General features: G+C 43.5%; 2 long non-coding RNA genes across 2 annotated transcripts; one reads left to right on the forward strand and one right to left on the reverse strand.

The window, feature by feature from the left end:
• Nucleotides 1-5,774: 5,774 nt before the first annotated feature.
• Nucleotides 5,775-9,797, reverse strand: LOC311582963. Its single transcript, XR_014774334.1, has 4 exons — nucleotides 9,665-9,797; nucleotides 9,269-9,451; nucleotides 6,694-6,901; nucleotides 5,775-6,240 (listed from the first exon to the last, which is right to left on the reverse strand). It is a non-coding gene; the product is annotated as an uncharacterized lncRNA (long non-coding RNA).
• Nucleotides 9,798-22,935: 13,138 nt separating this feature from the next.
• On the forward strand, nucleotides 22,936-25,548 carry LOC311582278. The gene is made up of 4 exons (XR_014774065.1): nucleotides 22,936-23,147; nucleotides 23,634-23,812; nucleotides 24,439-24,468; nucleotides 25,165-25,548. It is a non-coding gene; the product is annotated as an uncharacterized lncRNA (long non-coding RNA).
• Nucleotides 25,549-25,808: the final 260 nt, after the last annotated feature.

Below are 25,808 nucleotides of genomic sequence, written 5' to 3' on the forward strand. Positions count from 1 at the left end.
AAATCACAAGTATTTGAGAGTTTTACGGTGTATCTCTAAGAACCTTACTCCCCTCTCAGTCCAAGCTCCTTGCCCTCTCTGTCGGCCTGGCTTTAGAGATTACACTTCCAATTATTCCAGAATGATTATCTCCAAGCTGGAACTAGAGGCCAAGAGGATTGAACCAACAAAGTGTTTACTGAGAGACACAAGCTGGAAAGAGACACACACATATACACACACACAAAAACCCACAGGCTTCACAGTTTCTAGAAGGAAGGTGAACTCCAGCCATGAGTGAGTGTGGATCCTTTGGGAGACTTAGATGGGGAACCACGGGGCTGAAAGAGTCCTCTTGTTGCCGTTCAGAGGATGTGCTAGCTTTGGACAAGATGGGTTTCAGCAGACATCCACTGAGAGAGAGAGAGAGAGAGAGAGAGAGAGAGAGAGAGAGAGAGAGAGAGAGAGAGAGAGAAAGAGAGAGAGAGAGAGAGAGAGAGAGAGAGAGAAGAGAGAGAGAGAGAGAGAGAGAGAGAGAGAGAGAGAGAGAGAGAGAGAGTGTTGACCCGGAGAAAGCCTATGGCAGTAGGGAAAAGAAAGAGAGGAGGCAAGAAGTCAGAGGCTTTAGTGACAGAAGACATGGCCTTGGTGGTTTACTGGGCGCTGGATGGTGAATCAATAATGATGGGCCAGGTATAGTGGTACAGGACTGTATTACTAGCACTTTGGAGGCCAAGGCAGGGCAATCGTAAGTTCAAAGCTAGCCTGAGCTATACAGGGAAATCATGTCTCATGAATAAAATAAAATCAACAGATAAGCCATATCATAGACTTACTCATTGTATATAATACTCAAAATGCATGCCCCCATTCTAAAAAAACATGTATAAGTCACAATACATCAGGAGGAATAGTTTAAAATAGAATGGAGAGATTTATATTTGCCTATATAAAATGCTTTATTGCTAGTCTGTCTCCTTTTAGTTCTTTCTCTATTCAACTAAAAAATATAAAGAGTGAAAACAGGTCACACAAGGGTCATCTTAATATCTGCTCTGGGTTATCTGGCTCATACTCCTGTTCAGCTCTCACGGTTTCTGTACATATGATTTTAATTTTATTTTATTGATTTTATGCATGTATGTATATGTGTATTTGTTAGGTACATGTGTGTGTACTTGTAAGTGGAGAACAGAGAACAACCTCAACTATGATCCAACTAGGCTATGCTTGCCAGCCCAGGGACCCCAGAGTCCAGTCTCTACCTCCCCAGTGCTGGGATTACAAATAGTGACTGCTTACATTTTTTATGTTAGAGGGTGGTGTTGAGATCCCAAGGCTTGCAAAGCAAATGTTACTGAGCCCTTCCCAAAGCCATAAGGGGCCCTGTGAAAATACAGGGACTATTTGGAGATACTCAACTCTAAGATCTGTTATCTTGATCGATATGTTTACAAACGGACTGTCTCCTTCGTGATGTGTTTCTTTGTCATTGGTTAACTGGGGGCCCATAGATGAGATCCAGCAAGATGCTCCATTAAATTCTGTACATTCTGTTTGTCTGGTAAAAGATGCAACACTGACTGTGGTGTTAAACTCCTTGACTCCATCTGAGGCACAACACGGGGCCTTTTGGAGAATAACAGCTGAATTGCAGCTGAATTTCTCATTGGCAGGGAAGAGGATGGGGTGTGAGTTCCATACTGAGTTCTGAATAAGACCTGTACCATTGATGACAAAGATTTGTGCTGCGCAAAAATCATTCTTCAGTGTTGGGAGATGGCTAAAGTGCTTGGTGTGAGGACCCGGGTTGTTTCCACAGCATCCATGTGAAAATCCAAGCATGGTGGCACATACTTGTAAACGCAGTGCTGGGGAGGTGGAGACAGACGTATTGTTGGAGTTCACTGGCCAGCCAGTGTAGCCTAATCAGCAAGGCTGGGGCCCAAGCGGGGACTCCGTCTCAAAAGATAAGGTGGGCAATGCCTGGAGAACAACACCCTGAGGCCAGCCTCTAGCTTCTATAAGCATGTGCACACTTCTTCATGTGTACATACATGTACTGTGCGCGCGCACGTGCGCACACACACACACACACACACACACACACACACACACACACGCCTGTCAATAAATCCAGTACCAGGGAATCCAACGCCCTCTTGTGGCCTTCAGAGGCAGTGCATACAGATGGTTCACAGACACACATGCCTGCAAAACACACATACATATAAGATAAAAATAAACATTATTTTTTTAATCCAGGGCAAGATTTCAGATTGGGTAATCATGTATTGATCAACTCTCTGGGCTTGCTAGGTATTTTGTGTTTAAGCGAAAGTGTTTAGATCTTAGACATACGATTTTGCAGCAAACAGAAGAACTTAATACATTTAAGGGTTTAATGATTTTCACTTATTCTTTGATATTTTCACACATACACATAATGTATTTTGATCATATCCCCTGCTCATGATACCATTGCATTTATGTTGTGCTAAAGAACTTCAAAAATATTTAAGGAAAATAGAGAAGAAATGGGCAACATGATAGTACAGGTGCTTCAAAAAATGTAACAAATAGTGTGGCTCATTAGTGCCTAAGAACAGGTACAGCACACATGGCATTATGCGCAGGTGGGCTTTTCTCCTTTTTCATGGAAGAGAGTGCTGAAAGACATGTGGAAGAAATATGTATGACAGGTAGACAGATGACAAGAGATTTTTTAAAAATTGTATTTCCTGAGAGTCTGGTATGAGTCATTTAATGTCTTCTTTACTTTCATGAGCTGTTACATATAGCTGTAGAGAGAGAGGCTTGCTGCTAACTAGGTGTGGGGCTCTGAGAGCTCTGTTTTTCTCCTGGAAATTCATACTTGGTCCAATTCGTGTCCTTTGGGTAGAAATGATGACATCGCCCAGTTCATGGATTAATATCCGACTCAAACCTAGCTAAGAAGATGATTACAGTCTGTTCATCAGTAAATTCATGTGTATAGGGGTAAACTGTCCGGCTTTGACTAATAAGAATGCAGTCTTGCCTTTCTTTGGACTGTCAGGCTGAAGGGGTTTTCTTTCCAAGTAGGATGTAGTTGGGAAGCACAAAGGCTCCGAAAAGGAAACCAATGTAAGGAAAGATGGGTGGCAAGTGGTGATGGGAGTCCTAGCAGCCACATAGCTCTCTCTCTCTTCATGACGTAGATCTAGACATTCCAGAAAGCACTATTCGTGAGCCTCTCAGTTGCATGAACAAGCAAGCCATTCTCCAAGGCTGTTGAAGTTACAGCTCCTTCGGCTGGGATTTTTTTGCGCCTTGCTTCTCACCATGCTGAGCACACGGGACCCTCTTCATAAGCTTAAGGCAGTGAAGGCATGTGAGGGGTGCATGGGAAATATTTGCCTCAAGGCCTTCTATGTGGGAAGGAAAGGGTGATGTTAGCTCACCGGAACTAGAATAAGAGCCAATGGGTGAAACCACTTGTGGCACTTAACACATTTATTGTCTGCCCATTTTATGCCAGGCACTGTTCTGGATGCTGGGGCTAAAGCAATAGGCAAATAGACAAAGTGTTGTCTTAATGGAAATTATATTCAAATAGAGTAATATGTACTGTGTCAGGGGTGCGCCATTACGTGCAGCTATAGAGAGATGCTTGCTGCTAATTAGGTGCGGGACCCTGAGCCAGCTGACTCATCAGCTTTCTCAGGTTCAATCTTCCCATAGGGGAAGAGAATTGTGGCTGTAGTTTTGGTTCTTTCCCTTTTTCTTTTCATTTCTATGGCCATCCCTACCACCAACCATCTTTCCATTTCTCGGCATGTTTTCACAGGCCTGAATCTTAGATTTCCCTGTTTTATTGGTAAATGTCTGTCGGCACAGTTCCAGGAGCCCGCGGAATCTTTCTTGTTCAAGCCTTCCGGAAATGAGAGGGATTCCCATGGGGTCCGAGGGCCGCCTCCACTAGCTCCTCCACTAGCTCAATTCCCTCAAGGCCCTCACCTGAAAACGGCATCTGTGTCGTTTGTCTGTGCGCCTTCGCTGAGATCTGTGACAGCTGGTCTGCTCCTTCACCTTTCATTTGGCGGAAAGTTCTGTTATCACGGAACCGAGAGAAGCTGAGATGATTCTAAACCCAGCCCTGGCCCGTCAGTTAATCACTTCACTTATCGCTGTCTCTGGTCTTGGCTGTTTCTTTGCACCTGTTTTTCAGAATCTTCGGGCTCCTCTCCCTGTGGAAATGGTCTCAGCAGCACGCTAGCTGCTGCTTTCGAAAGCGAGACCAAGAATAGAGTTTGGCTCTGAAGTGATGCTTTGGACCATATTTCTTCTTCCGTGTTTGTAAAGTCCTTTTCTGTTGTTGGATGCACATTGTATGTCTATATGGATACTTGGTTCTTCTCTCTGGCAGGTGAAGGAAGGATGTGGTTTTGATTGGAGAAAACCACCAATTACTCCTTTCTTAAACAATTCCTGGTGTTTCTTCTAGGCCACTAAGAATTTCTAACTCTTGACTAAGAACATTATTTTGGTTTTCCTTGAAAGCCTTTTGGAGAATAACAGTAAACTTTCTGGCAATGGCTCTTCCGGGTGTGACTCTGAGCCTAAGCACTTAGTGACACCTTCGGGAGCCCTTCCTCTTGCCCCTCCTTATAGAACAGGCTCATCCTAGGAGGAAGATGTTTGGACTATCCAACAAAGAGGTTAGGTTTATTCCTGGTTGCCATTACTCTGGTGGCCCATTGTATAAGTGTCATTACTGTTGTTATGACAAAAATCCCTGGGAAAAGAACTTAAGGATTGATTTTGGTTCATAACCTCAGAGACTTCAGCCCACTGGTTGGCTGGTTCTACTGATTTGGGGCTGTGCCAAGGACTAAATATGGTGAAAGAACAGGGTAAAGGAGGAAGGCTGCTTACCTCATGGAAGCAAGACAGGAAAGGTCCAGGGATGAGATATGTGTTTCCATGACAAACTCCCGGATGACCTCCTTCCCCTAAGTAGTGTCCTTCCTAAAAGCCCACTGAGTTATTGATGAGGTCAGCATCTTCATGACCTAATAACTTCTCGATAATATTATGGATTGAAGACACGCTCTTCAACCCATGAGCCTTTGGGGGACATTTCCAGACTCACTCTTCAACAGTTTACTTATTTGGGTCTCTGGAATAAAACAGTTCCTCTAATCCTATTACAGTTCCGTCCTGCTGGCTTTGTACATTTGCTCTACAATGTGTTCCGGATTGCTTGGGTCCCATGGCCATGTTATACGCCTAGGCTTCCACAGAGAAGGATGCATCTGTTGCTCTTAAAGTTGCTGGCACCTGGCTTGCTATTTTGCATGCAGTGAGCATCCAGTGAATGTTTTGACAATTGAATTTTGAATCAGTTACATTCTTGGGCAGCTGTTGACAAATAGCTCCAGTTCTTGATAAAGTAAAACCTTGTGTTAGTCATTGAGTTTCTATCAAAGACATTACAAACTGGTTATTGATTTAAAAAAAAAACCCAGGAAATTCATCTACCACTGGATACTGTTGCTCTAACTTGTGATCTAGGGCATGATTCAGGAGTCACATGACACCCTTAAGAAGTTAGCAAAGTGAAAATGAGAAAAAAACAAGAGCAAAATTAGAGATTTAGCTGACTTTAGTCAACATCTAATTATATTCCTTTGGGGGATTCTAGAACCATCTCTTTAACTGGGGGGAGATTTTAGGATTGAACTCTCCTCATGAAGTTCTGTACTATTTGCTTTTTAAAATATAATTTATTAATTTATTCATATTACATTCGATTGTTATCCCATCCCAGGTCTGTACTATTGTCCTCCTCATTCAGCCATGCTACCAGCAGCTCATCACGATCTATATCAACACAGCGTGAAGTTCACATTCTCCAGTTTCCACTAAAAATCCACGTGCACCCAAGCAAGCAGCTGACAAATTCAGGAACATCATAAAGGAAATGGTGGTGTCCAAAGAAAGACCCAGAAACCAAAGCTTTACTCTGTTCCCTTCTCTTTCCTCATGCCTCTCTCCCCATTTCCCCTTCTTTTCCCTTCCCTTTCATTTTTCTTCTGTTTTTCTTCCTGAGGTCAAGACCACTAAATTCTTCCCTTTGTCTTACAACCACCTCCCTCTCCCTTCATGTTCACACCCCCTTCAACCCAAAACACTCTTCAAAACAGGAATGCTGGTAAAGTCAACCGGTCTCTGTGTCATTGTCTTGCATTCTCTTTCCAGAAGAGCCTGTTTGCATTCCTGTCAGACAGAAAGGGCAAAGATAGGCCAACATGTTAACCATTTGGGTAGGATTTGGGTTATGGAGGAGGTGAAGAGCTTGTAAAGGGACAAGGGAAGAGTAACGAATCAAGGGAGCATTTCTATCACATCTTGGCATAGAAGTAGGCTTGCGTAGGGCATCAAGGGCACTAGCTGCTGATCGAACTGACAGGCTGGGTGAAACACTAAAAGACCAAATGATGAAGGCGGTCCAAGTGAAATGTGGTCCCCAGCTGCCTTATTGAGCAGCCCCATAGGGACAGGGCTAAGAGGTCTCCCACAGTCTATCGGCTTGATGGTACAACAGCCATGTATATAGCTTCTCGAGGTGAGAGTCAGGTACATGTGGGGGTGTTAAGTTCCTAACCTGGAGGGAGTAGTTTAGCTTCATTAGGAATAACCCCCCCCCCCCCAATACAGGTTTGTCTGCACCTTGAGAATTGAGTTTGGAAGTTCATCAAAAAGGTTCCATAATGGGCCTTCTTTAGTGGGTCACCAGGTAAACTGTGACAAAGCAAATGTCAGCCCCCACAGGGTAAGGGCTTAAGCCCAGAAGACCATTCCTGAGAGCAGTTGATTGCATGGCTTGGAGGACATTCCTAGATTTTGCATCCTGGAGTGAGGAACTGAGCACACACCGCTGCAGAGGAGATAGAATAAACTTTCAAGGGAGGAAAACAAGACAGATACATCAACAAGAATGTTTAGCAGCCCAGTGGCCTACACAGAGCTTTACATCTCATAGCAAGAACACAGGCTTTTTTTTCCGCACATGCGCAGTGATATGGAGATCGACAGACAACTTCATGCATCGTACGTCGTACATCTCACGCATTTTCATCTTAGCCCAAGATTTGTTTTTTCATCTTGTCAATTCCAGATACGCTAGAGCAGTGGGTCTCAACTTTCCTAATGATGTCACCTTCCTACAGCTCCCTGTGTCATGATGACCCGCCCCGCCCCCCGACTATAAAATTACTTTTGTTGCTACTTCATGACTAAATTTAGCACTGATAGGAATTGTAATGTAAATATCTATGTTGTCCGAGGGTCTAAGGCAACGCCTGTGAAAAGGTTGTTTGACCCATACAAGGGTCGTGACTCACAGGTTGGGAACCACTGATCCAGAATAGCTAATGGGCTAGAGTGGGGTGTTCCAGCTTTGCCTTTGCCAGCTTGGTTTTAAAAAAAATGTTGTCAAAGTTCAAGACCTTATGGGCTTTACTCTAAGCCCCGCTATCCGGTCTCATTGACACTTCTGATGCCAACTAAATTCAAGCTGTCCACTGTGCTTCTGGACAACCAAGTGGAGGGTCCTGTGGCTCCTTCGTGGGATAGATTACTTAGCAGAGCAGCTTACAGAGCTCAGGGAATTTTTCCTGACTAAATTACTGACCTGTTTTTAAAGGGTTCAATTCAGATGCATCGGGACAGAAGAGGGAGGCGGGGCATAACGTAGGGAGGATGCTGAGCACCCAAGTTCTTCGTGGGCCTGATACTCTATCAGTGCTGGACCAGGACCTTAGGAGTTGCTTTGGTTACGCAGCATTGACTCCTCACTTGGGCACACCATTGAAATGTAGCTCAAGAGTCCGGCATCTCTGCCTTCACTTTGCATCTTTCTCCTTTATATTGGTTCACACTGTTTGGCACGTTGCCTAACCTAGCTCCAAGGCTGAAGGCAAAGGGATAAGTTATTGTCCTAAATGTGTAGTCACTTTGGAATCCTGGAAGAGCAAGACCACACAGTGGAAGGGAATACTTGATAATGACAGAGGTGTTCCCATTTCAAAAGAACTAAATAAATCATCAGTCACAAGGACTACTCTCTAAGGTGGTGGCTTCTGGGCCCTTTGTCTTGAGAACTTGGTGAGTTTAGAAAGGAGCTTAAGAAGGGGAAGAGAGCGGAGCTTCTGTCTAGGCTGGAGGTGGAAGTGGGGTGCCAGAAGATTTGGCACCATCAAGGTGATGCTCTAGAGGCTTTTGATAGGTAGAAACTGGGTATAGTGGGGTGAGCTGGCCAGTCCAGTGCGCCCACCCGTGAGGTAGTCAGGCACCTATCCATTTCAGTCATGCTGTGTGTATAGCTTCCAGGCAGCCAGACACACTTAGGCGTATGTAAGAAGAGAGATGAGAGGCAAGAATCCCTCTGGGGAGTCTAATCTCCAGCCAAGACCCAACTGAGGGCAAATCTAGCTCAGGCAAGAATCGAAGTCCTTATCCCTAAACTACCCAGCCAGTCTCTATCTCCTCTTCTCCCCATTAGGACTGAGTTACACCTTTCCCATGAGGGCAATCATCTATTAGAGCGAGGTTTCAGCATGCTAATGAAGCAATCCTGGAAGACCGCCATAGCCCTCCTCCAAGCAATAAGACTTCTTCTGAGAGATGGTGGGTGGGGCCAAATCTTCGCCAACAGTGCTTAATTTGGCACTTTTATTTCCTTGCCCAATTTTGGCCCTGTTTGCATCTAAAGCTGTGTTAGCACCCAGAAATGGACCCAGGGGTCACCAGACCACTTCGTTATTATTATTCCCAGTGTTGCCATGGATGAATTAATTTCATCTTTCTGCTTTTCTGTGCAATAGCCGTCCCCGGGGGTGTGTGAGGACAGGTGGCTGAGCCTAGCCTCTGCAACTGCTGGATTCCAGGCTTTTGCCCTCAAAACCCCGGAACAGTAACCCTATGTGTTCAAAAAACCCTGAAGTCCTCTGAACTGTTGTCAAGTGACACGTCTTCCTTGAGATGCCACTGTTCAGACATAATGGACTGTCATTGGCTACGGGTGATTCACTCAACCTCTGTCTCTCTTCTCTTTTCTAGGTCAGCAAAGCAAAACTGGAAGTCCCAGCCCTCTAGTCACATGCTCATCACTCTTGGCAACCAGCACCCCTTCTTTAGGGACTTTCCAAATGTCATCTCATTAACAACTCAGGTGCATGGGAACGGGGGCGGGGGGGGGGGGCGGGCGGGTGTTATAACGATTGGTGAAAGATGATGCCTTTACCTTGATTGCTCTCAGGGCTCGGAAATGGCAGGAATTGGGGCAATCCTGTCAAGCAGCAGATCCAAGACCAAACACATATTTCTAACAAATCAGAGTGTTAAATCTGCTGAGAATGATGCTGGTGGGCTTCCCATAGGAGCCTTGTCCTGGCCAGTAATGCTTAACATTAAGCAGGTTCCCAATCTACACAGAGAGAATCAGGCTCAGTGTCAGAGGTGTTTAGGGTTGGACTGTAAGCAACAGAGTGGTTCTAAAGGAAAATTGTCCAGGATTAGCCCAGGAGACACCAGAAGTGTTACAATGTAACTGGTATTTACTGAGCACTACTGGATTTGTTAAACACTTTGTGTAGGGTTTCACACTCCCTCTGGACCGTAACCCTAGAACATAAATTACCATCTGGCAGATGAGGTTTAAGATTGCTAATCCATCCAAGAAGATCTGGTTGTCCAACGGCAGAGCTGGGGTTTGGATGTGCTTTGTGGTCAGGCTGTCACTGAGTAAAAGCCTGTTAACTGCAGGCTGGGTGGACTGTCTTGGGAGAGAATAGAAGCAGTGTTGAAATGCATGCCCCCACCCTCCCACCCTCTTGCTCTTCATAACGCTGCAGGTACTGGTGGGATGGGGTGGGGATGGCTTCTGGGTGATAGTTTGGAGAGGAATGGGGGTTCCCAGATTTAAGCCCCTCACCCTGGCTTTCTAAGGCCTTACTTTTCCCCAGGCCTAAAAGGTCACACGCAAAGCCCTCTTCTTTCAACTTGGGGTACATCATGAACAACTTAGGCAAAGTCTCCAGAATCTTTTCAGGCAAACTCCAGGTGAGACCTTAAGGGCACCCAGTGGAACTGTGTGATGCAGGGGTCTTTATGTGGCTTAATTCTTTGTTTGTGTTTGTTTGTTTTGTCTAGGAGGACACTAAGCTTCAGAGCTTTGAATGAGACTGCTTAAAGAGAGAAGGAGGGCAGGGCGTGTGGTTTGTCCCAGACTCATCCTCTTCCTGTGATGCTACTGCAGTCTTAGTTGCCCATTTGTGGACCAGCCTGGTTCTGAAAGGTCCTTCTTCCCTTCTCCATCCATTTTTTTTCTGGAAATCCATTCTAACAAAGGACCAGCCTAGTGATTCCTGGTGCCTCCACCAAGGGTGGGTGTGAGCTGTCCCCTCTTGGACCACTCTGTGGTCTGGTCTCTGTTGAAGATTTTTTTTTCCTCCCCTTCGGGAGGCCCAACTGCTGCCACATTGTCAATTGCTAGCTGGTTACTATGGAAACAGGTCTCAAGAGGGCTCTGCTTTTCTCCCTTCTTGAATGAGGAGTAGAGGGCTTTGTGAGGGGCAGTGCTACCCCCCCATTCCCCCTCCCTCCCCCATCATGGCCAGGAAAACTGGCTTTGGGTAATGGGGCTTACATAATTTTACCTAAGGACCCCATTCTTTGTTAGCAAAAGATTGTCTGGTTTTTCTTTCTTACTTCAGAAGATGTCCTTTCGCTGATGGTTCAGATGCGTTTTCTTTATGAAATGGTTACATGACAGCAGAAGAAACAGGTTGGAGGATGGTAATTAGCCCATGATGGAGTCAGTTTCTTGAGGAACACAACATGGGGGGAAATCTCAAAATCACTGCAGAGAGAAACCTTAGGGGGAAAAAAAACAAAACAGAGTGGGCACTGCAAGATTCCATTTATATAAGGTTCTAGAAAGTGACACAGAAATCAAATCAGATCAATGGTTGCTAGGGGATGGGATGGAGGGAGGGCTGAATTATAAAGAGGCGTGTAGAAATTTTGGAGGGGGATGAAAATGTTGCTTGACTGCGGAGCGGGCTTCACAGGCAGGTACGGATTTCAGAACTGAACAAATGGCACGCTTCGAATGCACATGGCTTAGCGTGTTTCAGTTAGACTTCAGCGAAGTTAAAACAAAGCGGCCACCTTCCATCGATCCCTAATTTTTATTTATCCACTTCTGTGACTCCTCATATCTGAAAATGACTGCAGCTTTCATAGCAACAGGTCTGGATATGATTATAGAGCAGGCAAGGTTTGCATGTGTTCTCTTTGTGTTTGAACTGGAGCCCCCGGGATTCCTGCGGTGGTGTGACCATCATTTGTGGCCTGTAACTCATACAGGGCTTTAATCTCCATAGTCTTGTGCTAATGGTATTAAGAGGATGGAACCCTAATCGGACTATAGTGTTTAGAGATAGAATTTGGGGAAGTGATTAGATTAGACTAAGTCACTAGGGTGGAGACCCATGTTTGAACCCTGGTGGCTTTATAAGGCCTGAAAAGGACACCACACTGAGCTGTATATGTGATCGCTTCACCCTGATAGGAAACAGATGCAGGTAGGCCTTTACTAGGCTGTTTTGACCTTACATCTCCAGGATCACAAGGGAATAAAAATGAAACTCTCTTCTCTATACTTTAGTCTGTCTTCATGGTATTGTTATGCTGATTAGCATCGACGTCCAGTGGTGGGATTTTAAGTGCTAAGATGTGGAATTATGATTTTAAGGCTGTTTGACTACTGCTGCCAGATGTCAGAATTAATGATTTCTTCTGTGTTCCTAGTACGCTCTCTTGTTCTCAATATTAACATTTTCTTTTTTAGAGTTATCACTCATCCTGAAGTTTCTAATAAGTAACATTTATACCTATACACATACAAAATGTGTCTGTATATATAGTCATATACCATATAAGGGCATTTTGGAAGGTGACAAGCTCATATATGCTAATGGGTCCATTATAAGTGATAGTATGTAGTAATACTGTAGCTATCCTACTTGGTCTAGGACTATGAAATTCATACCATGATGACATTGCCTGACAATACAGTTCTTGTAATATATTCTTTTTTTAAAATATGAGACAGGGTTTCTCTGTGTAGCCTTGGAAGTCCTGGACTCACTTTGTAGACCAGGTTGTCCTCGAACTCACAGCGATCCACCTGCCTCTGGCTCTCGAGTGCTGGGATCAAATGCGTGCGCCACCATGCCCGGCAATATATTCTTATATATAGGTATGAACTTGCTCATTTGTTTCTATTGAAAATTATAATTTTCTTAACATAATTTGCATGAATGGAGCATTGATTAAAAATGGTTTTGCACTCTCTAAAATCAGGCCTCTCCCCTACTGTGTGCTCAGAACTCTTTTTGGAGACTAGAGACACATGTTAGGACAGTTCCTGACTTGAAGGTTCTAACAATGTAGTAGGAAATACAGTCCAGGATGTGGGTTATGGAAACAAAGTGGGGGCCCCTGCAAAGGTCTTGGTAAACACAGGAAAAAATGACTCATGCAAGTGAGTAGGAAGAGCTGGAAAGGGGAGAAGGAATGCCAAATGCAAAGAACCGAAGGCCTCGCTGGAGAGGGGCTTGGTGAGTGGAATAGCACCTGGGTTCTGAGACAGACGAACCTCAGAGAGATATTTAGGACCCAGATCACCATGGCTCTATTTGAGACTCAAGAAGGAGGTTGGACTTTTCCATGTGGTCAACAGGCAGCTTTTGTGAGCTTTCAATCGGGCAGAGAGCCAGTTCTGAATTTAGAAGGTGTATTTAGCTGTAGGTATATCTATTCATAGACAATATAGCAAGTGGGAAGCAAATCAAGAGACTATTGTGGCAATGTACCCAGAGCCAAGTTATGAGTGGAGATGGAGACCATCTTTGTTAGGATTTCTATTGCTGTAAAGAGACACCATGATCATGGTAACTCATATATATATATATATAAACATTCAATAGGGGCTTGCTTATACTTTCAGAGGTTTAGTATATTATCTTTATGGGAGGAAGAATGGCAGTGTGTAGGCAGACATGGTGCCAGAGAAGGAGCTGAGAGTTCTACATCTTAATCCAAAGGCAGCAGAAGGAGACTGTGTGTCACAGTGGCTGTAGCTTGGGTATAGGAGACCTCAAAGCTTGCCCCCCCCCAACAATGACATACTTTCTCCGACAAAGTCATACCTACTCTAGCAAGGCCATACCTCCTAATAGCACCACTCTGCCATGGGCCAAGCATTCAAATGTATGAGCTTAGGGGAGCTATACCTATTCAAATCACAGAGGCAAAAGATATATATGTGAAATGCATTAAGGACTAAGAGTCAACAGGAAACTGACTGCCCATGAGGAAACATGAACGGCAATTCAGGAATGCTGTCCAAAGGTTGGCAAACTTCTGGGTAAGCTACTAGGTTCAGTCTAAGACATGTTGTCAGGACTAGGCACTCACTAAGTAATTGAGAAAGATGTCCGGCATATGTGCACAAAACTCTGGGACTAGGTCTAGCATAGAAGGTTCACCACACTGATGGGAACTGAAGCCACCAGGAGAGAATGAAACAGTAAATGTGCCTGGAATTAAAAATCTGGGTGGCTCCCATGCTGCTGGATGGAAAGAATTAATTGTTCCAAAACCCTCATCTCACCAAAAGTATTCTACTGATGCAAGACAATCCCCATCGAAATTCTAACGCCATCCTCCATTGAAATAGAAAACCAACCTGAACATTCATATAGGAGGACAGAAGACCGAGGATAAGCAAAGTGTCCTGAGCAAAATACACTGCTTGAAATGTCACCATACTTGATCCAAAGCTATGCTGCAGAACCTCAGTAATAAGAAACGTCATGGTATTGGCCCCAAATCAGGCATGTGGATTACACATAGGTCAACGAAATAGCGTGGAGGACTCAGCTAAAAGCCCACACAGATATAGACAACTGTATTCGTGACAAGAACATGAAAAGTACACATTGGGAAAAAAGACAGGCTCTTCAAAAAATTGCACTATGAAAACTGGATATCAACTACTGGGCAGTGCAGCCACATTCTCATCGCTTACCTTGCACAAAACCAACTCCAGAGGCACTGAAGACCTCACTGTAGGATCTGAAAGTGCTGGAAGATAAGTTTTCTGGGTAGGACTCCGCTCAGGGAAGCCAACAAGTGAAAATGAAGAATAAAATTATAGAATCCCCATGAGGTTAAAAGCTTCTGTATTCTAAAGGGACCTGCGAATGTGTGAATCGAAAGCCTACAGAATGGGCGAAGAATCTTTGAAAGCTACGCATCTATCTGGCAGATGATTAGCATCTATAATGTACAAAGAATTTAAGAAACAAAACATCAAGAAGACAAAAACAGGACAAAAACAAAACAAAATAGAAAAACCCAAAGCAACAAACAAACAAACAAACAAACAAACAAAAACCCATGCCAAAACAAAACAAAACGAATCCTCAAAGGAGCTGATCAGAAAGTTCTCACAAGAAAAATCCAAATGGCCAATAAATATTTTTAAGTGTTCGGCATCCTTAGCCATCAGAGAAATGCAAATTGAAACCGAACTGATAATACACACCGCTGGAGTAAGAATGGCTATCATCAAGAACACAAATACTGACATGAATGTAGGAAAAGAAGAAGCCCGACTTACTGATGGCCAGGGTGTAAACTAGGCCAGTCACCTGGGAATTCAGTGTGAAGTTTTCTAAAAATAAAATGAACAACAACAACAACAACAACAACAACAACAACAACAACAACCTAAGACAGAACTTCTATATGACCCAGCTGCACCATTCTTGGTCAATATACCTAAATGATTCTATATCCTACCGGGCATGTACTTACACATTTGTGTTTATTGCTATTTAATTCACAATTTCAAGAATATGGAACCAGCCTAGTTGACCATTAGCTGGTGAATGGATAGCGGCAATGTGGTACACACACACACATCGGAGTTTGTTTTTTCCATTTTGAGACTGGATCTCACCATGTGGCCACGTCTGGTCTGGAACTCAATATGGAGCAAAGATGGCCTCAAATTACATAGATCTGCCTGCCTCTGTCTCCAGAGTACCACCACACCAGGCTACACAATAAAAGTTTATTTGGCCATGAAGAATAAAATTATGAAATTTGCAGGAAAATGAGATAACTGAGGCTCCAAAAGATGAGCATCAGATAGTCTCTGATTACATAAGTACATTTATGTGGAAGCAAGTACACATAGCACTCAGGAAACAGCAGAAGGGTCTGTGATTCTTCCCCCCCCCCTCAACTTTTATAATTTTATTGACTCTTTTTTCTCTTCACATCTTTTAAAAACTTTTTATTGCTTCTTTGTGAATTTCCCATCATGCACTCCATCCAATCCCACTCATCTCCCTGTTCCTGCACATCTACGTGAAGGGGCTGGTCCAGCAGAACTAGAGCTGCGGGGTCTCTACAACACAGGGCAACAACAGGAGAACTGAGACAAGTCCCCATGAGGGTCCAGTATTGATGGTGTAGAAGAAACCAGGGGACTTGAATTGCAATGAACATTTGCAAGGAAAGCCGTTTGGACAAAAGTGTATACTGTGTCACACACCATGAGACAGCAAATCCGTGATCCTTTAAGTTGGAGATGCTAGGACAGTGCATGTGATGTGACAGTGGAAGGTGGCAGCTGGGGAAAGGAAAGTTTAACTGGAGAGAGAGCAGAAAAAGGTCGTCCACCTAAACTAACAACGTGAGAAAAAGGCCACGAGAAAAATCTGATACATGATGAGCTAATTAAAAAAAAAATTTTTTTTAAAGAGTGTGGGTGAAGAAAGCTCCTTTTAGAATCTCTATGTTGTTATCAATAAGTTAAAATCCTAGGGTAGCCACAGGCAACTTCATTATGAGTTATTGGTTAGGGAAGCCCCGAGACCCTTCCAAACAAGACAGGCAATTGCTGCTGCTGGTGGTCGCACTATATGGTAAGAGCTCATTGCAGGAGACACTATATATCTTAAATGCAAGACACAGAGAAGTCGAGTTGAAATTAGTTAAAAGTTTTCTCTCTGCTCACTTTCCCTCAGAGTGCCAGAAGGTGCTATACATGCTATTGGGGAATAATTGACAATATCAATTAGCCAGGCCATGTGAACCCACTGGTAAAACAGTGGTATATTATATAGTATATGTGTTGTATGTAGTGGTATAGCAATAGTGGTATGGTATATACTTTCAGATTGTATTTGATAGCCACTTCACAGGAGGGAACTCACATCCGGTACTGTAATCCTGGTCAAAAGCTCATGGCTAGGGAAGTCATAGGCCTTAATGGTGAAGCTACTGTCATTTTGCTAAATTAACTTGATGTGCCTGCCCTAAATAACTTCCAACATAACCAAAGAATAGTGTCTCTGTCAGCCTTGGCCAGAGAAGCTTCTTGTTGTTGTTGTTGTTGTTGTTGTTGTTGTTGTTGTTGTTGCTGTTGCAGTAACCAGCAGTGACTGTTGAAACTCGGTGCCAAGGTACAGACAATAAGTAACTCCAAGCATCTATCCATAAACAGGGAATCTATGTCAGCCCCTCCAAGGCTTAGGAAATATGATGGAAGAAAGGGCAGAAGACTGTGAGAGGCAGAGGATGAGGCAGGAGAGAGGTGTGGAACGCTGGCATGGCTGCTGCCCCTTTAAACTCACAGCTGCTGTTAGTACATGCACAAGATCAGACTGGTGTGCATCCTGTTACAGAAAGGGGAGGGGCTGACGGGGGTCTCACCCTTCCTTTGAGGGTTGACGCGTAGTTAACGGTTGACGGGCGAGGCACAGATATTTTCTTCAGTGTTGTAGCCCCTGGCAAGGTGTCCACACTCTTGTAAATAACCTCTTACTGAGACTTCTATAAACCCTAATGGAACTCATTAGCTCAACCCTCATCTCCCCAAAAGTCATGAAAACAGAAGAGCAAGTTGGATTGAAGGGGGATTACCAAGGGTAGGAGGGAGGCAGGAAGTGGCAAGGGTGGTAAATATGATAGGATTATCTACACATGCGGAAATGCCATAATAAAATATACAGTTGTGGAAAGAAGTCTCTAATAGTGCCAGCTGTGACCGAGGCCTTTTTTTTTTTTTTAAAGATAAAGTTGGGTGACTACTGGGAATAGAAATGTAGGGTTTGGGTTCTAAGTATCAAAGTCCCAAACTCCACAACTTTTGTCTGCTTGTACAGTTGTAAGAAAGTGTTCCTATGTTGTTCCTACTGTACTAGATCCCATCCATTGTAAGGGTCCGGAAATCACTGCAGGAAGACCCCAGACCCAAATAGTATGTAAAAGCAAAGAGCCAAACAGCCTGCGTACAGGGGTCAACACCATCCATACTAAATGGCGGCCACCATCCTGAGTTGAAGCTCGCAGGCTCTTTTAAAGGCTTCTAGGGGAGTTCTATCTGTGACTCTTAACCAGGATTGGCTGGTGGGGTTGTGGGAGATGTTCTGCTATTCCAGCTGGGATTGGCTGGCACAGCAGGTGGCTAAGTGACTTCTGCCATGGAGCCATGGGCCTGGGCCTATGTGACTTTATGACTTCTATCACAGGCCCCCTGGTAATGTCCGATCCTCACACCATGACCCGCTTTTTTTTTTTTTTTTTTTTTTTTTTTACACTTAGGCCAGTATTACATATTTAGTCAGCTATTTTTCTCTGCTCCTTGCATCGAACCTTTAAGGCCAGGTACCAGCATGATTTACTTAAATTTTGGCATGTGATAAGGAGTTGGTGAGCAAAATTGAGTACTTCCTCTCCACAGTTCCCACGTTGAGCTTTGTAGCAAATTGTTCTTGGCGTCCCCGCTGACATTTCGTGAGAGCACATTTAAATGGGGAGGAGTTTGTCCGCACTGAAAGGAGAATCTTCCATATAAGAAAGGAATGGAAGGCTGCTGTGTATGCGCCGAAAGGCTCGGTCTGTGGGTATACCTCTGCTCGCTATAAACTGAAACCACTGGACAGATGTTCCCTTGGTTTTTGTGCAAACATTCGGGAGATTCTCTTTTGTGTGGACCCTTGGACTGTTTGATTTTTTTTCCCCCTTAGCTTGCCAGACCAAAGCATCATTCTGCCCAAAACACCCAGAAAACATAAGTAATTCCCGGTTTTTGTTTCTGTCAAATGCTAAGAGAAATCAGTCATACGGGGGGGGGGGTCCTACTCATTCACATCCACGCCTTAATGTTAAGTGAACATTTTTTCGTGTTTACAGTCCGCATTAATTAGTGTAGGGCATCGTGAAAACGGTTTTTTGTGTGTTCTGGGTGAGTTTCATAACCAGCAGAATTTCTGCAAGGATTTCTTAATCGTTTAGCAGTCGAGAACATGCTATTATTTTATAAGCACTCCTGATAAATCATTTGCCAAATACTTCTCAGCCCTTTACAATAATTTTTATTTCCTGTGATTTCAATTGTCTCTGCATTTTTCCTTGTAAATAGTTGACGAGTAAGCACATTTTCAAAGAGCTGCAGGGAGGCTAAGATGCCAGTTGCATTTTAACGATAGAGGGCATTATGGTCCCCGCTGTAGCCAATTCTCTTTTAAATCATTGCAGTTTCGGCTCTAGCCTCCGGCTATAGAATTCTTTTCAAGCTGGCAGTGAACTTGGCGGCTTGCCAGAAGAAATATAAAGGTGTTTTGGTCCACCAAAGTATTTTGAGTGGTTCTTGGTGATACAGTGTTCTTCCGTACGTCTGCAAAACATTTTTCTGAAGTGAAATTTTCATGTGAAAAGCGCTCCTTAATCATCGCCAGTATTGTTTATCTCAATGCAGCTACTGCTATTGCGGTGCCCCGCCCCCCACCGCCACCGGGGTGCCTACAAAATAAACAAGGGGGTCGTCTAAAGAGTTTTAAAAGTGGCAGGTGCTGAGGCGCTGCCCTATTCACGCAGTTTGCAATGACATTTCTGTGCTAATCTACAGACAAACAAGAGGCAGGTGACACACCGAATCAAGTAACAATGCTCGAGAGAAGCCGGTTTCAGCCAATGGGGTCAGCTCTAGATAAGAGCTTTGGAGGCGAATGTGTGAAGGAAGCAACTGTTTTTTTTTGTTGTTGTTGTTTTTTTTGTTTTGTTTTTTAAACTCTCTTGTTCTCTGTGTTCTCATGGTAAAGCTCTAATATTTAAACTGAAGATGTTAAGCAAATCTCGTTTAAAGTGGAAAGAAAAGGGGGCTCAAGATGGAACTGCCTCACGATTGACTATTTGTGTGTGTGTGTTTACACATATACATATGTGCATAGAAATATATTTGCATGTAAAGAAAATAAATACATCAAAACAGAGGGAAATAACCATCCATCCATTTGCTCTCCGGGCTCTGAATTCAAGCCAGGTATGTCTGTTTTCACAACAAACCAAGGTATTAGCATGCCAAACACTGACACACACAGTGGAATTTAAGAAATAAATGATTAAACACATTTTATATTCACTCCCTTTCATTGATTGCCACATGTGTAAAAAAAAAATGGCTTCGAGGCTCTAAGGAAAGGTGACTGAAGGAAGTTTCAATGTGGCCCACTGTTAACGGACACCCCCCCCCCCCTGCTTTTTAAGAGTAATTGGTCAGAAACTGGTGATAGGTAGTGTTTTGTGAAAGATTTCTTTTAAAAAAAAAACTTTACTTTTAGGAAGAGAAGCAAAGGTGTTATGAACAATCCAGAATGCACAAAAGCATTGGAAGTTAGTGAAAGTGCACTGCACTGGCTTGGAGAATTTGGGGATTTACAGAGTGCTCAGGGAAAGCTAAAGGCTTTACAGGAGATCTTTTAAAGCGAAACAAAAGCCAGCTGGTAGTAGCATTTTCCCTAGCCCCTTTTCCTTAGGAAGCCATGGAAAAGTCTGTTTTGACTTCTGTGATCAAGAGCAGGAAGCGGTGGACCGCGGCACTCTTGTTGTTACATCTTTGCTGCATGGGCCCAGCTGTTTCCAAGGTGGTCAGCCTTGGTTAACAAAAATATAGTATTCTCAAGTGGTGAAGAAATAGAAGGAAGCTGTGACCTCACAGTAAACACAGCAGTTAGAACCCGACGTTGCAATGAAACCAGGATATTTTGGGGACATTTTGAGACTATGGACTTCAATAAAGTTGAACTGAGACTCCATGAAGCAAATGTGGTACCTGTTTATTAGGCAAAGCTGGTTTGGGATTTGAGAAAGGGCTAGAATCCTCTGCTAAAAGTTAGCAAAGCGGTACTAGCTGTGGCAAAGGGCCTGTTGCCATCACTCAGAGGTGTGCTCTGGTCAGAGTGGCATTAAGAAGCCATCAATGCAGGCATGCAACAAGCAAAGACTGCCTGTTGGCCATCTTGAATCAAAATCATAATGTTAAACGTTGGCTTTCTAATATCTAGCATCCTTTTTTTTATACTGAGCACCGTAATGACAACTTATCCATGAAAAAAAAGGGCTTGGGATATTAAAAAAACAATAACAATAAAAACACGTTAACTCATCGTTGGGTTTGGTTGGCAAAGACAGTCTCCAACATTCATGGAGATTTTGATGTTTTACCTCCTGCCAGAGAATGAAAGTTAAACAAGATGAAAGTACATGAAAAAATGACAGCTTTTTACAAAAATAGATGTATTAAGGCAATACACTTTAATGATTACAAATAAGAAAATAAGATGCCAGGCAACCGATATTAGATGGAGAAGTTTTATTGTATGAGCATGGGGAGAGAAGAAAAGGGGAGAGGGGTATGAGAGAGAGAGAGAGAGAGAGAGAGAGAGAGAGAGAGAGAGAGAGACAGACAGACAGACAGACAGACAGAGACAGAGACAGAGATAGACAGAGACAAAGAGACAGAGAGACAGAGACAAAGACAAAGAGACAGAGAGACAGAGCAGAGACAGAGCAGAGACAGAGCAGAGACAGAGGAAGAGAGGAAGAGAGAGGAGGAGGGAGAGAGGTGAGAGAGATAGGAGAGAGAAAGGAGGTAAGAGGGAGGCACGAGGTGGGTCTGCCCTTTTACACACTGGGCAGGGCCACGCCCTGTGGCAGGTAGGGATTGACGTCACAGGTAGGCAGACTAGGGCAGAATCCTGACATACACCATCTAAGTTTTATTTTTATTTTTTAGTTATTCTTTTTGAAATGGGAAGAACTACAATAAAATGCAGATGATGTAGGGGATAGATAACTACTGAATGGAGGTGATGATGCCTCTAGCTAATAGGAAAAGGCTGGGCCATGGACCAGTGGTGATGGTAAAAATGCATGCCATTCTTTAGGTGAAAGTACTCAGATATACATAGTGACTGTGTGTGTGTGTGTATGTGTCTATGTATGTATGTATATATGTATGTGTGTATATATGTTTGACTGTATATGACTATATACATTCATATACATAAACACAAATGAATGATGTAACCTCTGAGAAAATAGAGACCCCCTAAAGAGGATCCATGGGCCTTTCCAAGGACTGTGGTCATGAAGTAGGGGGTTCTAGGGAGCTGCACACAGAGTGTTGCCTTCACATATGTGTGAGCATTCCCTCTGCTGTGAGCACACAGTGACAGGGTACCTTAAGTGAAGAAAGGTTTATTTATGCTCATGTTTTCAGAGAGTTTTGTTGTGGTTAATTTAGAAGCATGGCATAATAAATGTTTATTATTATCCCTATAATTATTACAGAGGTATTTTCCAACCTGCTATCAATCAATAAAAACACAGGTACCTGTTATATTTTTAAATAGCCTTGGCTCACCTGGGGCAGGGAAGATATTAAGCCCCTAAACTACCTCTCATATCTCCCTGCCAAAATCCCATGCCATCTGCTTCTAATAATTTCTATTGAGTTACCTCTTATCCATAACCCCAAACACCTGCTAATGTTGTTCATATAGGCCAAATCCTCCATCCATGCCGGCCATGTGCTTCTTACTCCACCTAACCCATTGGGCACCTCCTTCTGTCTCCTCTTCCTCCCTCTTCTCCTTCCCCAGATCCTCTTCTGGTCTCTGACTGCTTCCTTTCCCAAGAATCTCTCTGTCCCACAAGCCTGGGAACCTTAGCCACGCCTATCCCATTTGCCCTGCCTGGGTGTGCTGGCTTTTTATTGGTCAAACAGGAGTAAGTTTTTTGGCAAGGTTACAAACATTTTGGGGGTATATGAGTCTCCTTACTCATTTGGGCAACAACCAGACCAAACCCCAACAGGGTCTAGCTCATGGTCACTTGACCTCCTGAGCTTGAGCAGAACATGATAGCAGTGGGGACAGGAGGTAAGAGAGAGACCTTTCATGATACCCTGGAAACAGAAATAAGTAGGTATTCAGGAAGAGCCAAGGGTACAGGAAGAGACCCAAGGCCACAACCTATGTCCGTCTTCCAACTAGGTTCTTCTTCCTACTTTTCACCATTTCCCATTAATGCACTGTATTATAAATGTAACGAGGAAGCAAGTTATTGATCAGGACAGAGCCCTGATGATCTAATGTGATCTGACCATCTCTAGAAATGACCTTGGAATGTGTCCGTTGGTGTGCTTCATGAATGTCCTGGAGTATTCTCAATCCAAACTCATGGTTCATGTCCTATGTGGGAATTGCTAAACATTGTTGGCATATAAATGGCCTGCCTCTAGGCTGCCTAGCAACCTCTGACATCATCACCTGCTGCCACCAGGTATGTGCCAGACTATAAAAGGGCCAACTTGCCACCTCTCTCTCTCTCTCTCTCTCTCTCTCTCTCTCTCTCTCTCTCTCTCTCTCTCTCTCTCTCTCTCTCCTTCATTTCTCTCTTGTACTTTCTCTAAGAACTCTCTCCCTCTCTCTCTTTCTCTCTGTCTCTGTCTCTGTCTCTCTCCTATTTCCCATCCCTTAAATCTCTCCATATTCATATCAGTTGCATGACATCTCGTTTTTAATCATAATAAACATCTGAAGCCATCTTAATCTGATGAGCAGCCTAGGCTGGGAACCAACCAACCAACAACCCCTTGACCTGTAAGGTAATGCAACTAAGAGCATGTGTGCTTCCATGGAGCTTCACACATTTGAAAGCTCATGCCTATCTACAGCCTTGTTCCCAGAAAGCAGGTACGGTGGGTGGTGTCATCCACACTTTTCAGAAAATAAGCAAATTGGGAGTTAAATGTCTGTGTCTGTCCACCAAGTGACTGCTAACCTGACTCTCTTGTTGCCACTTCACTGTCAGAAGGACTTGTTGTTGTTGTTGTTGTTGTTTGTTGTTGTTTTGAGTTGAGATCAAATTCTTGTCAACCTTAGCTTTTCTTATAGTAGGCTATGGATTTAATATAAACCACATGTCTTCCTTCCTGGGATCCCTGCGTAGATGATATTGATTGAAGGTATTTTAGAGAGGTGACTAGTTGGGTAATTTGTAGCACCCCACCTGTCCCCCACAAATATCCACATCTTTTCAACTTAGAGAAGACATTTGCCATTAGCTAACTCCTATAACATCCATTATGATGTTATCTTCAGAATCTTTCCAAAATGAGCAGACTGTTCCCGCAGTTGGTTAATCATTTCATTTCTGTTTCATTTCTGTCGGTATCAAAGGAAATGAAGAAAATGGCAGCACTCTTCCAGCTGACTCATAAAAATGAAAGGAAAAAGAAAAGAAGGAAAGAAAGAAAAAAAGGAAGGAGAGAAGGAAAGAAGAAAAGAAAACATTAAAAAATAACCTCACAAATTCCACTCAATATCTGCAAAATTTGAGAAAAAATGTGACCCAAATGGTGAGACATGGCTGCTCCCTCCTTGGCTGTCCCTTGGGCTTAAGATGGGAGACAGAGTGCTAGTCATGTTGGATACCTAGCCCCTCCATTTCACATGGCCATATACATGTTTTTTTCTCTTGTTTCTCATTTGACAAATCACCAACATTCATGTCACAGGATGCTGCCACAGGGTAAGAAATCAGAGGTGGCTCCCTCTCTTGCTTGTCTTTATGAACTTCAAACTTTGAAAAGTCAGCTAAGTATCTAAAAGGTACTACAACCTCCCACATTTATGATGTTTTGCATCGACAAAGTATTTTCAAATTTGTAATTTTGCATGTGCTGCCAAGACTCAGACTTTTGACTTCATACATTCGAGGTCAGCGCCCCACCATTGAGCTACACCCCAGGCTTTATCATTGCATTGCATGGTCCCCTGTGGAATCCTGTGGTAGAGATGGGACAAGTTTGGCTGAGAGAGACTGACGAACCAAGCAGGAAATCGGGGTCTCCTGAGTCCCAGCCTCTCCCCATGGTGTTAGTTGCCATCCATTTTACTGACGTGATCGTTATAGCAGGGAAGGGCCAATGAAGTCACGCTGTACTTTATACTTATTTCTTCTGACCCTCCCATGTCCTTGCAGGCGGCGCCTCAATTGACTTTCAGGATTCAGGTAACCAATTTTCTGGCTGTTTGCTTAAGAACACTCCTTTTGAAGCACACGATTCTGGCTTGAACCTTTAGACAGATCCCCAGGGGATGACTTATGTGTGCAGTGCTGAAAGTCGATTTAACAAAACCATTAATTTGAGTTTCTGGGAATAAACAGTAGCTGTCACCCGCCATCAGAAAATACACAGATAGCGCTTTGTAATCCAAATCACAAAGGGCCCGAGCAGACGAAAGAAATCAAGGAAAAATAACTTTGCTGGTTGTTCCAGTCTGTGTATTGTTTTAACTTTCTGGCCAGGATGGTTCATTTCAGTGTGGTTTTCAGAAAACTAGATATTGTGTTGTGCCTGCCACATTTCATCAGTCACGCTGTATTAAGTGCATTAGGAGGCCCTATGAATTCTTTTACTCTCAGATTTACTGCAAGATGAGGCAGAAATCCATTTATGAATCCAAGGAAAAAGACTGTTAAAGATGGTCCTCTTCACCAGGGGAGACAGACCTCGCTTTCGCTCACCATTCTCTTGTGACAATCCTCCTGGCAAACTCAGCCCCTGCCCCCACCCCACCTGTACCCCCTTCCCCCATCAAAAGACTGAGAACTCAAGGAGAGCTAAACTTAAGCACAGGGAAAATAGTTTTCAAAGATGTATGGTTGATCTTGAAGTTAATGTTTATTTATTTTTTTTAATTGCAGGAGGTAACATGACTGTGATAAACTTAAAAAAATAAAATGATCTCAGCTCCAGTCTCCAATGAGCTGGTGAGCTGGGCGAGAGCACCCACTGGATAATCCTGGCTGCTCAGAGTCTGTGCGTCTGTAAGAACATGTCTGTTAGCGTTCTGCTTCGAAATCTTAAAACATAGTTAATATGGACCATTTCAGATGCACAGACAAAGACGGCTGTATCTGGAAGCATGGTACAGATAAGTGTGAACATTTGGCACTTTTTTTTCTTCTGTTGAGACAGGGTTTCTCTGTGTAGCCTTGGCTGTCCTGAAACTCACAGAGATCCACTTACTTCTGCCTCCCAAGTCATGCAATTAAAGGTGTGCTCCTCCACTGCACCATTTTTTCGAAGATCGCCTCTCTCTCTCTCTCTCTCTCTCTCTCTCTCTCTCTCCCTCCCTCCCTCCCTCCCTCTCTTTCTTTCTTTTTAAAATATAACTATATTTTTATATTATGTATATGAGTGTCTTACCTGCTTGTTCTCCATGTGCATGCAGTGCCCTAAGAAGCCAAAAAAAAGTTATTGGATCCCCTGGAACTGGACTTAAAGTCAATTGTGAGTTGCCATGTGGTTGCTAGGAATTGAACTCTGGGCCCTCAGCAAGAGCAGC

This window comes from Acomys minous, assembly GCF_964271855.1.
Source record: "Acomys minous genome assembly, chromosome: 14".
Classification (NCBI taxonomy): domain Eukaryota; kingdom Metazoa; phylum Chordata; class Mammalia; order Rodentia; family Muridae; genus Acomys; species Acomys minous.